This window comes from Zootoca vivipara, chromosome 2, assembly GCF_965207765.1.
Source record: "Zootoca vivipara chromosome 2, rZooViv2.hap1.1, whole genome shotgun sequence".
Classification (NCBI taxonomy): Eukaryota; Metazoa; Chordata; class Lepidosauria; order Squamata; family Lacertidae; genus Zootoca; species Zootoca vivipara.
In genome coordinates this window covers 63660656-63668352 of record NC_142584.1, presented here as the reverse complement: position 1 = coordinate 63668352, position 7697 = coordinate 63660656, and positions in this window count along the sequence as shown.

The following is a 7697-nucleotide window of genomic DNA, read 5'->3' as shown; positions in this document are numbered from 1 at the left end:
ACTTTGGACCTAGCATTTCCAGTACATTGTTCCAATTGTGCAGAATACAGTTAAGGTAGTTCAGGACCAGGCTTATCAATCATGAATGCTGCAACCAGACCCTTTAGCTTCCATTGTGCATGCTATGTCTGGTGCTTTTAAGGGAAAGTCTTATTAATAGCCAAAAGCATGCCCTAGCTCCGAAACAGACTACTGGGTGAAAGATGACCTTCAAGAATTCTTGTGGGCAAATGTGCTATTTCCCACATAACTATGGCTCCAAAGTATAAAACAGCTGCCGGATTGTTCACTCCATCTGCTTTTTTCCATCTGTCCTGCCCCAATCTTTTTTTCTTTTTAAAACAAATTGCAGAATTGGCTAGCTGGAACCATATATTGGTTGACTGCAGTTTTATTAAATCCAGACTGATGTTTCAGACATAGTGCCAAACTATGCTTAGGTGCTATGTGAACAAGCCTGGCTGGACCGTTGGGCTCACACGACCCCCCTCCTCCCTTTGCATGTTTCCATTCCTTCCCATATTTCCTGGTTTGAGGCAAACTGTAGCTTGCCATTTCACTTGAGCTAGCAAAGCATGGTTTCTGCTATGCAGACCAAGACTGGAAGCCACAATCCACCCTGCTTTCCACTTTGGAGCAAGTGCAAACCATAAGTGTGCTGGTAGGACTATGCTTTGACTCAAACCAAGAAAGATAGGAGGAAATCACATACAGGGAAGGGAGATGGAGGAAAGAAACTCTGAACTGTGAAAAAGTCACTGCCCTTTCCTTGTTTTTACAGCATTTTGAGATCACATTTGACTCTTTTAAGGATTCAGATCTCATTTCCATGAAATATTTCCTTGCTCCTGTTAGTTTTTAAGAGTTTAATGCAGCAATCGTTCCTAGCTGAATCTGGGCTTGCCAAGGATGGAGCCTGGAATATTTTGCATGAAAGCAGTATGACACATGCATGTAGGCAGTGGTGGCTGGTGCCCATTGGAACTCATGGGGCCGAAGGTAGGGAGGCCAGCAGTAGGTGGAGCTAGAACCAGTGGCAGGCAGAGCCAACTACTAGTTTTGCTGCCCCGCCCCTGCTGAATTGTACAAGGTAACATAGACTAAGAAGGAGAGAGTTGTAGGTAGATGTTGGTCTGCCGTAGTCGAAGCAAAAAAAAATCCTTCCAGTAGCACCTTAGAGACCAACTAAGTTTGTTATTGGTATGAGTGTGCATGCACACGGAAGCTCATACCAATGACAAACTTAGTTGGTCTCTAAGGTGCTACTGGAAGGAGGGAGTTGACAGCCTGTCCCACCCACAGGACTGGTTTGTAGTTTGGGGGTTGGCTGAGGGTGAACTGGGGTTGGTGGGGAAGTGCCCCATTTTCCCCAATAGTCCGGTCTCCTCTGTGTAAGGTGAGGTGCAAACATTTGCTTCTTTTGCCTTATATTGCTCCTGGTCTAATGGGTTTTGCAGGTTCCCCGAGCACTACAAAACCCAGCCAAATCTGTTTACCACAGACAGCAATGTTAGGAATGGACACACCATGGTTAAGAAAACCAATAGTGCTTTTCCCCACCCACTTTCAGCTCTGAAATTACTATCATCTGTCTTCAGCCAAAGTGATGGGGAAAGTTTTACCAGCTAAATATCTGTGTCCATTGACTTTTAAGGCACACAACCAGTAAAACAACAACAAACCCCTTAGCAACCATATTAATGCATGTACTGTATTGAGCAGCCTTCTCCATTATGACAAACAGTGAAGCTCGATCACACAAAAGCTCTGCCATGCATTTTTAAAGCCAAGGTCTGGTTTGGGGGGAGGTCAATACTTTTACTCATTGTAGTATTCATATGCAAATCCAGGAAGTGCGTGGCACCGTGGTCTAACCCACTGAGCCTCTTGGGCTTGCTGATCAGAAGGTCAGTGGTTCGAATCCGTAGACAGGGTGAGCTCCCATTGTTGTGTCCCAACTCCTGCCAACTTAGCAGTTTGAAAGCTTACCAGTGCGAGTAGATAAATAGGTACCGCTGTGGCAGGAAGGTAAACGGTGTTTCTGTGTGCTCCAGCTTCCATCACAGTGTCCGTTGTGCCAGAAGTGATTTAGTCATGTTGGCCACATGACCAGAAAGCTGTCTGTGGATAAATGCCAGCTCCCTTGGCCTGAAAGTGAGATGAGCGCTGCACCCCATAGTCGTCTTTGACTGGACTTAACTGTCCAGGGATCCTTTACCTTTTACCTTACATATGCAAATTTCATTTGAAAGAATGGCTAAACTTTTACAGATTCCCCCCCCCCCCCAATACACAGTTTATATTGGTCCAGGAGTTGAACCTTTTGCTTATTACCTCAGGTAGGAGTATTTTGGTATCTTCAAGACTAACAAATTGCATGGCATAAGCTTCTGTAGGCCAGAGACTCAGAGTCAACATTATCAATTGCAGAACAACAGCTTCACCTGGCGTGGCTATGAAAACTGATGCCACAATATGCCTCTAGAATCTGTCATCTCCAGAGTAGTCTAGCAAATGTATTTGCCACCTCTAAATGGAAGGTATAACCCAAAAAATAATTTGTGTGGCACTGTAATAAGAATGGGCAAGTGACATCCCCAATCCTGACCATCCTAAAACAGTTGTAGGGAATCTTTGGCCCTTCAGATGTTGCTAAACAACAACTCCTCTCAGCCTAAGGAAGTTTTTAGAGATTAGGGGCATCCATGTAACTCTAAACTACTTTTTAAAATCAGCAGTAGAGAGTTTTAACATTATAGGTAGGATGGTTTTGACTGCTCCTGCACCTATGCTTTTAGCAGATGCCTGATAAACAATTGCTTTAGTTCACAGACGACTATTTCCTGGCTTGAAGCGGTGGGGAAATGTTTACCTGCTAGATTTGTGTGTGTCAGATTGCAGCTGCAGGCAGAGGAACAGGGCCAGCAAAAATGTTTAAATCAGGGGCAGCTGTTGACTTTTGGGTTTGTGCAGCGGCAATTTTTAAGTCCCTTCCCTTACAGTCCTTACAAAGGAAAAAGTACATTTAAACATGTGCAGATGTCACTGTTTTTTCACTGAGAAACATCAACTGTTTTCTTTAACCTTCCATGTGGGAGGGCATTAACATATGTTCCAGACAAAGATGAACTCCAGTTACTCAAATTTGGAATTAATTTGCCCATTCAAATTTATGAATATCACTTCACAAGTTCCTGAATCCATCACTTTTTAGGGGAATGCAAACACACCCATTGGCAAAAGATTTAAGCAACAAAGCTTTGAAAATGCCCCCCCCCTCCGAAAAAAATTGTTCCTGGTTGTTCACAGTTGTGACCTTAAATCCAAACTCTCAAAAACAAAGGAGCTAATTATTTCAGAGTTTAAATTGGGCCAGGGACCACCACAAGTTAGTAATAGAACCTATTTTTAGCGTCATGGCTCAGGCCTAATGTAGGGCTGCCATATATCTGGATTTTCCTGGACATGTGGTGCTTTGTCCTGGATCTTAGGCAAGTAAAAAGAAAAAAAAGTTCAACCATTTTGGGGGTTTCCTAAAAAAATTATTTACTTTTTGAAACATGGCAACCCTAGTATGTGTGGTGTATTTTAGAAAGACTAGAAGCACAGAGCATATGATTTCACTATGGAGATCTGAAAAATGAAGAAGAAAATGAAATGTTATAAAAAGTGTCTTAACTGTGCAGCAGAGGAATGAGGAGCCATTGGCCCTCCAGATATTGTTGGACTCCACAATATCATCACCCCTCCAGTCAGTTGTAAGGGATTATGGGAGTTCTAGCCCAGAAACATTTGAAAGACCACAGATTCCCCAAACCTGAGCAATTAGGAAAAAAATAAACTACAATTTGTTACCATTAGTGCTTATCGTTCGTATTTATACACTCAAATTGAAGTCTGCAAGCCTCTTATTCACAATTAACAATGTAACCCTATACATGTTTTCCCAGAAGTAAGTCCCACTGTATTTAGTGGAGTTACTCCCTAATAAAATTGGGGTTACAACAATAAAATATACCATGGTAAAGCAAACAGAAAAGTTACATCTGTAAAACAAGAAAGTATAAGACGTTCCATATATAAAACTATTGAAAACAATTCAAACACACATACATGCACACATTTAAAAACAATTCCACACCATCTGGGTTGTGCTTGTTGAGGCCTGGCCAAGATTCACTGCCCCTGGTTCTCCTTTCCATGCTCTTTCTTTCACTGCCTTTTTACTTTTCCCCTCAGCTGCATACCATGTTAACAATGTGATTAGCAACCCCACCATGAGTTTTTAAAAAGAAAATACCAGGCATATTGGTGGTGGTCATGGTCATAGGGCAGGTACACACAATACTCATTATCAGCACTGTAGTCAGTGTACAGGGAGGTGAGGTATAAGCCTTCCCTCCACAGCTGTGATCTTAGCAAAAACCATCCCTCTCCACACACCAATTACAGGGGACGATGACTACCTTTTGTGCTCTTTCCAGGCACAGAGAATAACACAGGCAAGCATTATCTTTTATATCTATCTGTTTTCCAGTGTGTATTAGGTTTTTTTTTAAAACGATGATTTGTTCAACCATCTTTCCTCAAATGAATCCTGGAGATTTAGTATGATATTCATCCAAGCTGTTCTCTGAACCACTTTATTACTTTAGCAGCCATCCTTCTTGGTTTTCAGCCTGTCTTTTTATTAAACCACAATGGATGTAGCTTTCCTTTTTTTTTTGCTATTCTCAAATAAAGTTTGCAAATACAAACCCCCTGTCTGTGTTAGCTAAGAATGCAATGCTTCTGCGCAGTCTCGTCCTCTGCTGAGTGCCACATGAGCAGGATACAACAGTACTTAGGCCTCACACAATGCGTTGCATTAGCACAGCAAGCCAGAAGCTTCACAGTGCCAGAAAAAGACATTTATACTGTGCAGCTGTGCCTGTCTAACCCAGCTGGGTTGTTGCCACTGCCCAGCCCAGGGCTCAACAAAGGTGGAGATGCAAGGACAGAACATACAGGCAAAGGGAGAAACCAGAAACGGTCAAGAAAACCAATGTCACTTGGTCCATTGAGATTACAGCAGATAAAGGAACATAGGAAGCTGCCTGTTATGTACTGAGCTGAATCATAGAACAATAGGACCCAGAATCAGCAGTCTGATTGGTCCGCAGGAGCCACCCAATCCAACTCCAGGTGGAAGTGAATCCGCAACCTGATTGGCCTGCAGGAGCAGCCAATCAGGCTGCTGACAGAAGTCAATCCACAAACTGATTGGCCCACAGGTGTAGCCCTGAAGTAGCCAATCACGCAAAGCCCATTGTGTAAATAATTTATATAAGCAGATGGTTTTGGGGAAAGGGCATTCTTCTTCTCTTCTTCTCCTTGATGACTACGAGCTGAATAAAGAGCATGAAATTCACTCTCGACTCCGAGTATATTTCACTGCCTTTATACCAAGTCAAACAATTGGTTCATCTCACTCTGTACTGTTGACACTGACTGGCAACAGCTCTCCATGGAGACACCAGGGATTGAACCCAGGGCGTTCTCCATGCAGAGCAGTTACACTATCACTCGGCTATCACTCCAAGGGATGAAGTGATGGCTGCCTCAGTGGAATGACCTCTGAACTGGAAACCTGATGGAGAAAAATACCTCTTTGTCCAGGATTCTGCTGAAGAGCAGAAAACAGCATGCAGATGTTTACGTATGTGTGTATGGCAACTGAGGGACGGTGGTAGAAACTGAGTCCCACCCTCCTTTCACTATTCCTATTTCCCTTCTTCCAGAAACCCTTGGCGTACAGACCTGCCATATCTGTTCTTTGTGCACAAAGATGGCACAATAAATACACAAACTTTGGAAGGGTAACCATAAAGTACCGGTAAATGTGGCTTAGTGGGTAGAGTGCAGCAGTAGGAAAAGTGAAACCCAGGTTTAACTCAATCCACCTCTTTGAAGCTCAGTAACCTTGAGCTCAGTCACTTCCTCTGAGAGTTGTTGTGAAGACACTATGGGCAGAGGTGGGGCAAGACTAATGTAAGTCACTTTGAATTCCTTGGAAGAAAGGTGGGATACAAGTGTACCGTAATAAATACATAATAACAAACCACATTCCACCATCTTTGACATCCCAAGCCTAATAGATCAGATCCCCACTTAAAATGAGATCCCCATCCATTGTGAGACATGAGGCCAAGACTTTCACATAGTTATAGAATACTGATGACGCCTCAGTTCCTGCCATCATCACTGCTCCAGCTTCTTCACTCTGCTTCATGACTGGTTCCTTTCAGATAGCTTAGCTAAGGGTTGCCTGAATCAGAAATATCAATGGTATTTATAAAGTGAAAAAGGCCGCTAGTGGAATATTTCTGCTTGATGTAGAATGAATGACATTCACAGCATAGTCTATTCAGAACCTCACTGAGCTAAGATCTTCTTGGCCTCTCTCTGTGAAATTGTCTGAACCCTTCAAAGGATATTTTATATATAGAATAATCTATGCACAACTGGACAGTGAACCGCTCATATTTGTGTGCAGGGGGTTTCCTGGAACATAGGCAGGGTGGGAAGAGGGAGAGAGACAGACAGAAGGAGAGAGAGAGAAAGCAAAGCTCAAGTGACCACAAGCCAGTGATAAAAATACTACCATATGGCATGTGTCATTACAACATGCTTTCTATTTGTACAACTTAACAGGGTTTTTGTTGTTTTTAAGTTCTATGCATCTTTGAATGTGATGATCTGGTAAAATGAAAAATCTTGGCAATTGAAGAGCAGGATTGGTAACTCTTGAAACAAAAAATATCTGTAGCATGGGTGCGGCAGCCACAGGGAAATAAAAGTCTCTAGGGTGGATCCCAAGAGTTTTTTTTTTCCTATTTCAGGATAGACCTCAGAACAAAGTCTGACTATACACTAAAGATACACAGCTGTTAAAATGTCTAAGGGAAGAGGGGGTACAGCCTTGCCCATTGTTTTTCTTGCAACTGTCCAAAAAGTAAATCAAGCAAAACTAGCTAAATACCCAGGTTACTTCTTTTCTTTTTACATGATTGAAACTTTATTTGAAAGGCAGGGTGACTGTTATGTGCCCAGTATCTTGTATAACTGAAGAACAAGAGGAAGAAATACTATTCTGTAGTCAGTGCACCAACACAGCCTCATCACCAATTCCTGTTTCATATATTGTAAACATAATTCTATGTGGGCAACTAGAAAAGTAGGTCTATCATCTATCGGGTTCTAATTCTGCATTGTTGTTTAGTCGTTTAGTCGTGTCCAACTCCTCGTGACCCCATGGACCAGAGCACGCCAGGCACTCCTGTCTTCCACTGCCTCCCGCAGTTTGGTCAGACTCATGTTCATAGCTTTGAGAACACTGTCCAACCATCTCGTCCTCTGTCGTCCCCTTCTCCTTGTGCCCTCAATCTTTCCCAACATCAGGGTCTTTTCCAGGGAGTCTTCTCTTCTCATGAGGTGGCCAAAGTATTGGAGCCTCAGCTTCACGATCTGTCCTTCCAGTGAGCACTCTGGGCTGATTTCCAGCCCATATGAATTCTGCATAGAATTCTGCATAGATGATGCATAATAGTGTGCATTTCTAAATATGTTGTCACTCTGGGAAAGCCCCCTCCTACAGTACTTGCACAGCATAGAATTACGTGGAAAAAAATCCTGGGTAGAACAGGCTTTCCTTTGTT